The sequence below is a fragment of the Marmota flaviventris genome, chromosome 4 (genome assembly GCF_047511675.1).
Source record: "Marmota flaviventris isolate mMarFla1 chromosome 4, mMarFla1.hap1, whole genome shotgun sequence".
NCBI lineage: Eukaryota > Metazoa > Chordata > Mammalia > Rodentia > Sciuridae > Marmota > Marmota flaviventris.
Window position 1 is genome coordinate 65,643,928 of NC_092501.1, and position 7,491 is coordinate 65,651,418.

The window sequence follows — 7,491 nt, forward strand, 5'->3', positions numbered from 1 at the left end:
ATCCTTGTTTGTATGTGGTGCTGAGGATCGAACCCGGGCCGCACGCATGCCAGGCGAGCGCGCTATCGCTTGAGCCACATCCCCAGCCCCAGATAATTTTATTTTCAAATACTTATGTTTTCATAAGGCAATAAACTGACACTAAAGGAAACAAAAATAAAAACATTTGTAACATACAAACTGTTGGGAAAACATATAAAGGCAGCAGCACCCCAGAGAAAAACCCCAGCATGGGGTCTAAGGACCCTCTTTCTCCTCTTTGTTTCTTTCACTGGCGCGAAATGTTCCTGCCCCGCCAGCGCCAGTGTTCAAATCCTGCTGGTGGGAAGCCTTAGCCCCAATTAGAATTAACTTCTTGGGCTCCGGAACTGACATATGGAAGAGCTTGACCTGTTATCTACCTCAGCCCTGCGACCTCTCCTTAGACCTATATAAACACACAGCCTTTGGTAATAAAGCAGAAACCTCTTTGGTGATCTGTGTCGTGTGGTGCGGCGTCTTCCAGTCTTACCATACAAATAAATATACATAAGTTATAGTCATAATCCATGAATACAAAGCAGAATCACTTTATCTCTTGGTATTACATTATTTCCAATGTATTTTGAAATGTGGATGGCCAAAGTTCATAGCTATGTGAAATGAATTTATAAACCCATCCGTCTACTTGTGCAAATAGGTGAAAAGGGAGAGAAATAACAAAATATGAAGTTGTTGACAGTCACTCTAAATTTGCAAAAAATAAAATGAGTATCAATGTGTAGATCTTTTGTCACTGGCATTAATGAGACTGAACAAACAAATACAAGTCTGAGCTTAGCATAAAGCAGAGAATAAGTGTTTTTTACAAAGTAAATTAAGGGAATGGAGTTTTGGAGAGGATCAAGAAATTAATAAAGCTAGAAAAATGAAATATATTGACAGAGACTTAGGGCTGGGTGGGTGTCTATATGATGGGTATTTTCCCTGTTTTACTCTGAGGCCTCATTAAAACCTGCAATTAGAGAAATGACTCCAGCTCCTTCAGAGTTGAATGAACAAGGGAGGAAATCTAAAGTCTCAAAAGGATGTGTATGACTGGTAAATGATTTAGCTGTATTTTGATAATGTAGAATAAGAAAAAAGTAAATAGATGAAGCTCCTTGGAGGATGTGTAGTCTGAGCCAAAAAATTAGGATAACCATAACAATTACAAAATTCAGTGGTCAGTTTTCCAGAAATCAAGAGCAGGAGTAACCATAAGAATGAAGTCCAAAAAGAAATTCATGAAAAAATTTTCAAGATGACCTTCAAATCATAAAATTGAGAGATTTAATATTTTATTAACATTAATTCAATTCTTGCCATTTAGATTATTTTAATTTTTGTAAGATTGAAAATGGCAAAGAATAAGAATTGAGCTTCCAGTAAGTTGGTTGTATACCACCCAACAAAACAGCTTCAAAATATGAAATATATACAAGTATGCTTGCTGGAGACACTTTTTAAATATTGTTTCCCTTCAATTTTCTTCTTAATGTGTTTTCAAAAACATTGTTTGCACTGGGTTTGATTTGTTTGATATAATCTGGAACTGTATATTTCTGGATGAGTAGGACACAAAGGACTTCATAAAGTCAAACTAGTTTGATGACTTTGTTGATGGTGATATTATTGACAATATTATATTGAGATAATTGTTTATACAGTTTACTATAAAGCAAATAACTAATTGTATCATATTAGAGAATGTTTTCCATCACTATAACAAAACACTTGAGATTGGCTAACTTATAAAGAAAATCAGTTCATTCAGCTCATAATTTTGGAGACTTAAAGTCCAAAAAGCGTGGTGTTAGTTCTGGTGAGGGCCCACTAGCTAATCACTTCAAGGTGAATGACATCATGGTAGAATTGCATGAGAGGGAGATCATATTTCAAGGCAGAAACCAGAGTGCAGGGAGGAGCCAGTAATAGTCCACTAAGACTCACCTCTTTAATGTTCTACCACCTCATAAAATTATCATACCAGGGACCAAACTTCTAACACATGAACTTTCTGGGACAAACCATACCTAACACAAAATAATGTTACCCTTTTTGGAATATGGGATTTAGTCATAAGATAAAATACAATATGGATACAAGATTGAAGAAGTGAAAGTAAAAACCTCGTAATCCTAAATTTGAAATGTTAATATCACTGAACTCATGATGTATTTTACTATTAAAAAATTAAGATTGTGATATGTTTGTATTAGGCTAAATGGTAGTTCCCAAAGATCTCAACTCCCTAATCCAAGAATATAAGTGCTAATTTATATGGAAACAGAGACTTGAGGATACAATTAAATTAAGGATCATGATCCTATATTATCCTTGTGAGTCTAATATAATCAAAATGGTCTCTCTATGATAGACAATAGAGTTAGAGACACACAAAATTCAGCATGAAGATAGAATTTGAGAGAGAGAAGGAAGGAAAAAGAGACAGAGGTTCGAAGATGCTGTGAATTTATAAGCTGGGATGATGAGACAGGGAATGTCTGTGGCCTCTGGAAGCTGGAAAACACAAGGTAACAGGTTCTCCCCTATAGCCTCCTAGAGGAATGTAGCCCTGCTGATCCATGTAGACTTCTGACCCCAGCACTGAAGGAGGTAGTTCTTGGAGGAGTTAGTGGTAATTTGTTACAGAGGCAATAGGAAATGAATGTAAGAGCCACTGAAAAAAAAAATTAGAGATAATGAGCAATCTATTTGCCCTGATTCTGCTAATCACTTAGATTGTGGTTATTTGAATACAGTTCTATGCATAAAGGAGAGAAGGTCTCTCTGAAGAGATGGTTGATTAAAGTGTATGCAAGCTGGGCATGGTGGTGCACACCTGTGATCCAAGCAGCTTGGAAGGCTGAGGCTGGAGGATTTTGAGTTCAAAGCCAGCCTCTGCAAAAGGGAGGCACTAAGAAACTCAGTGAGACCCTGTTTTGAAATAAAATACAAAATAGGGATGAGGATGTAGCTCAGTGATTGAGTGCCCCTGAGTTCAATTCCTGGTACTCCCCCCAAAAGTTTTTTTTTTTTTTTTAAATGAATAAATAAAGTGTGTTCCGGAAACTGTGGAAGATCATATTAGAATATCTTGTAAAACAAGATAATAAAAATGATACAAGACTACTAGGGTCATGTCAAAAATCCCAGAGACAAACTTGAAAGATTTTATAACTGATACATTTGTGACAAATTGACCAACAATAAGAATGCTAATTTTCTTTTCAATAGATTAGAACTCATCAAATATTTTTAAATGCATGAATACATAATAAGAGCAAAAAGCCAAAACCAACAAAATGAACAAACTAAGACAAAATTAAAAAGCTCATTAGTCACTGTTGAAGAATAACAGGCAACCATCTCATTGTATTAATTAAAATATGAATAATAGAAATAACACTTTTTTCTGCTATTAAAACTATACCTCAGTGCAATTGAATGCTTGTTAGGAAAAGTAATTTTGAATAAAATTATGCTAATTACATCTTAATGAGGAAATGATAGAAATAGAATCATCACTGACTCCCAATAATATAATGGTTCCCAGGAAAGATCATCAATGACTGCTGTCCCTTAAGCAGAGAAAATCAGATGCAATGTTTTCTGATGGTAATACATACCATCCAGTAAATATTCTTGCAAAAAATGAACCTGATCATGAAATATAATTTCTAAATTTGAATTGTTAATATCACTTCTTTTCCCCAGAAATATAGGAGACAATGTAACACAGTAAGCAGAGCTGTAAGAAAGATCACTTGAAATTAATTAACGTTTCAGATTCCATGAGGATATAATTGCTAGGTCTATTTAAAGCAATTTTATCTTTTAGATATACATACTTATATCAATATAAATTAAAGTATATGATATCAGAGAGATGCTTTAACAACAGAGGTAAGTGAAATGTGATCAGTTCTGAGTTTTAATTCTAAATGAAATGATTTTTTAGGTTTAAAGTTTACCCTGGTGAAAAATTTAAAATATTGTAGCAATTTCCATAAATTCTATGAAAAAAAGAGAGGATCTAATAAAATGAATAGAGAAAAGTATATTTTTAAATTATCACACGTCATTTTAAAATTAGGCATTATTACAAACAGTATATGAGAAATTTTGGAGACACCTTAAGGAGATATAGCTCAAGAACACACACTTACACAGTAATGATCAAACACTGATGATTTTAAAAGTGTACGATTGTTTATTTTTAAATTGGCAGTATCTTGCTTTAATCTGTACAAGGGAAGTAAATCCACCATTTTGTTGGGGATTCAAAAAGTAGTTTAACTTGCCTGGATAGTTTGATATATATCCTACCCTAATGCTAAAGGGAAACATTACCAATACACAAATAAGGAAATTATAAATAACAGCCAATCCTTGAAATGGTTTTATTTGCGTGAGAAAAAATGAGGCAGATTCATTTCTTCCAGGAATGATGAATGAGGGTCAGCAATTCTTATTGAAAGGTTTTAGTTCTCACTGAAGCCCTTGAAGATGACACTTGATTTACCTTAAAGGTAACCTATCTGAAACATTTTACCAATATTGGAAAATATGGGTTTAATATAGCTCCCCCAATCCCTGTTGTTCTCAGAAACCCATATTGGATTACCTTCTTCAATTTGTCCTCTGAAGCAGCGAACTATAGTTGGGGTTAAACATTGTTTACCTTTATATTTATTTCCAGCATCTATAGGTGTGTGGAACTTAATTTGTGCTTGGTATTTATTGAATACTTGATGAATGTTTTCTCACTGCCAATATCAGATTGTGTTCTATGTGATTGGATAAAATTAACAGTTCATAATTCAGGTTGCACAGCTTTATAGGTGACTCTGTATTCAATTCCTATTGCTGCTTGCTATAGTCAGAATATTTGTGTGTCCTTAAAATTCATTCATTAAAACCTGTCACCAATGTCATTGTATTAGGAGGTGGGGCCTTCCAGAGATAATTTCTTCTGGATGGAAAATCACTTACTCATGCCTTTATAGTGCCCTTTAGAAAGGGGTCCCAAAGACCTACCCTTCCTTTTCACCACATAATGATGCAGGTGGAAGTCAACATCTAGAAAGGAGAAAGTAAGCCCTCACCAGATACTGAACCTGCTCACACCCTGTTCTTGGAATTCCTAGCCTCCATAATTGTTAGAAATACATTTCCAAAATTTATATGTCTGAGTAATACTCCATTGTGTATATATACCACAATTTCTTACCCATTCATCTGTTGAAGAGCACCTAGGTTGACTCCATGGTTTAGTGAATTGAACTGCTATAAACATTGATATGGATGAATCACTGTAGTATGCTGATTTTAAGTCCTTTAGATACATACCAAGAGGTGGGATAATTTGGTCAAATGGTGGTTCTATTCCAAGTTTTCTAAGGAATCCCTATCCCACTTTGCATAGTGGTTGCACCAATTTGCAGTCCCACCAGTGACATATGAATGTACCTTTTCCCCCACATCCTCATCAACATTTATTGTTATTGGTATTCTTGATAATTGCCATTCTGGCTTGAAGTGAGATTAAATCTCAGTGTAGTTTTAATTTACATTTCTCTAATGACTAGAGATGTTGATCATTTTTTCATGTATTTGTTGACCATTCATATTTCTTCTTTTGAGAAGTGTCTGATCAATTCCTTTGCCCATTTATTGATTGGGTTATTTGGTATGTTTTTTTGAGGGGGGAGTAAGTTTTTTGAGTTCTTTATATATTCTGGGAATTAAGGCTGTATCTGAGATGCAGGTGGCAAAGATTTTCTCCCATCCTCTAGGCTCTCTCTTCATACTCAGGATCTTTAATTTAATTACACCTAAAAAAGTCATTTTTTTCTATGAAAAGGAAAATATGTGAAAGTCTGAGCATCAGGGCAATGAACATCTTTGGGAAGCCAATATTCTACCACACTTTCCCTTTAATACACATAGGAATTACTTGTAGCATAACTTCAAATTTTGTTGGGAGGATAGTGGTTGAGGAACTGTGTCAGGGTTGTTTCAACAAAGCTTCACTAGGAGTGTTAAGGTAAGTGCCCAAAGGATAATCGATGGTGATGACCACTCTCTAAAGTTTGATCAAGTACCTATGGATTATCTAGAATATCAGAAGAAGAACACTATGTAAATTTGTTTTGATTATATACATTGCAAATTTACCCATGTAACTTCACACACACACACACACACACACACACACACACACACTCTCTTCACAGTCATATTCCTTTACTCTCGCTCCTCTTCTAATATGCAGATATTTAAGGGTAAGGAAATAATGGCATATCTTATATCTTAAGATATACTTAATATTTTATATATTTATATATAATATAATTGATGTTTTATACTTTATATTTTAATATTTTATATTTTATAATACATCTTAAGATATACCCTGAAGATTTTTTCCAGGGTAATAAAAGATGTGATAAGTGCCTCTTATTCATCACATAATCAGTTTTGCATATAGACTCTCAAATCTAGAGTCTACAAAATAAATTTGGTTAATTCCACAATAAAGGTCTAGCCCCATTATGATTACACTGAATACTCTCATGAGTATAAAAGTGTTAATTAAATAGTGTTACAGGTAACTTATGAACACAATGAACAGGTAACTTATAACAGGTAACTTATAACACAATGTATATCTTAATATATATTATCAAAGATGTAATTTTAATGTTTTCCTTTCAATGTATTAAAACTCAAGTTGTTTAAAAATAACATTTTATACCTATACAATAATTAGAATACATTTCACCTATGAATGTTATTAAATATTAATCTGGAAAGGCAACCTTAGTTGTAATCACAAATTAATTGCTTCAGAGACATTAAATAAAGGCAGTTTTATTTTTCTTGCACTTATTCCTTTAGGCAAGTTAACTTCTGGCAGAACAAAATAAGATGAATAAAAACTACGATGTAGCTGAGAGAACAACATAAGTAATCCAGGGAGATGATATTTTACTGAAATGTCTTAATTTCTGTGGCTGAAACATCATTTTTGAAATTGTGCTGCAGGCATTTCTACAAATTAGTGAAGAACAAATTAATAGAGTTCAAAAAATATTAGAGAAAAGCAAACTTTATTTCAATTTTGAACTCTCACTTATGTAATTAATAATTCAAATAATGTCTGCCTTTGAATTATGTTATTAAGTAGGTAAGCAAAGAAACATTTCAACCAAATTGTTACAGAAATTTCATTTTACTGTCAAGGAATATGAATAACCTTATTTGCTGAGTCTTCCACCTATGACTTAACAGAAGGACTTGGCATCATGGCATGTTGGGTACATTCTGCTTGTAATTTATTAAAGACAGTGAATATGAAGCAGGTTGTAACTTCTATGAGCCACAGTTTCCTCTAAGAAAGCAAATGAACTCTGGGACACCCACCTGCTATATTGGAAATGATGAGAAATTAAGGCAGAAAGTTAT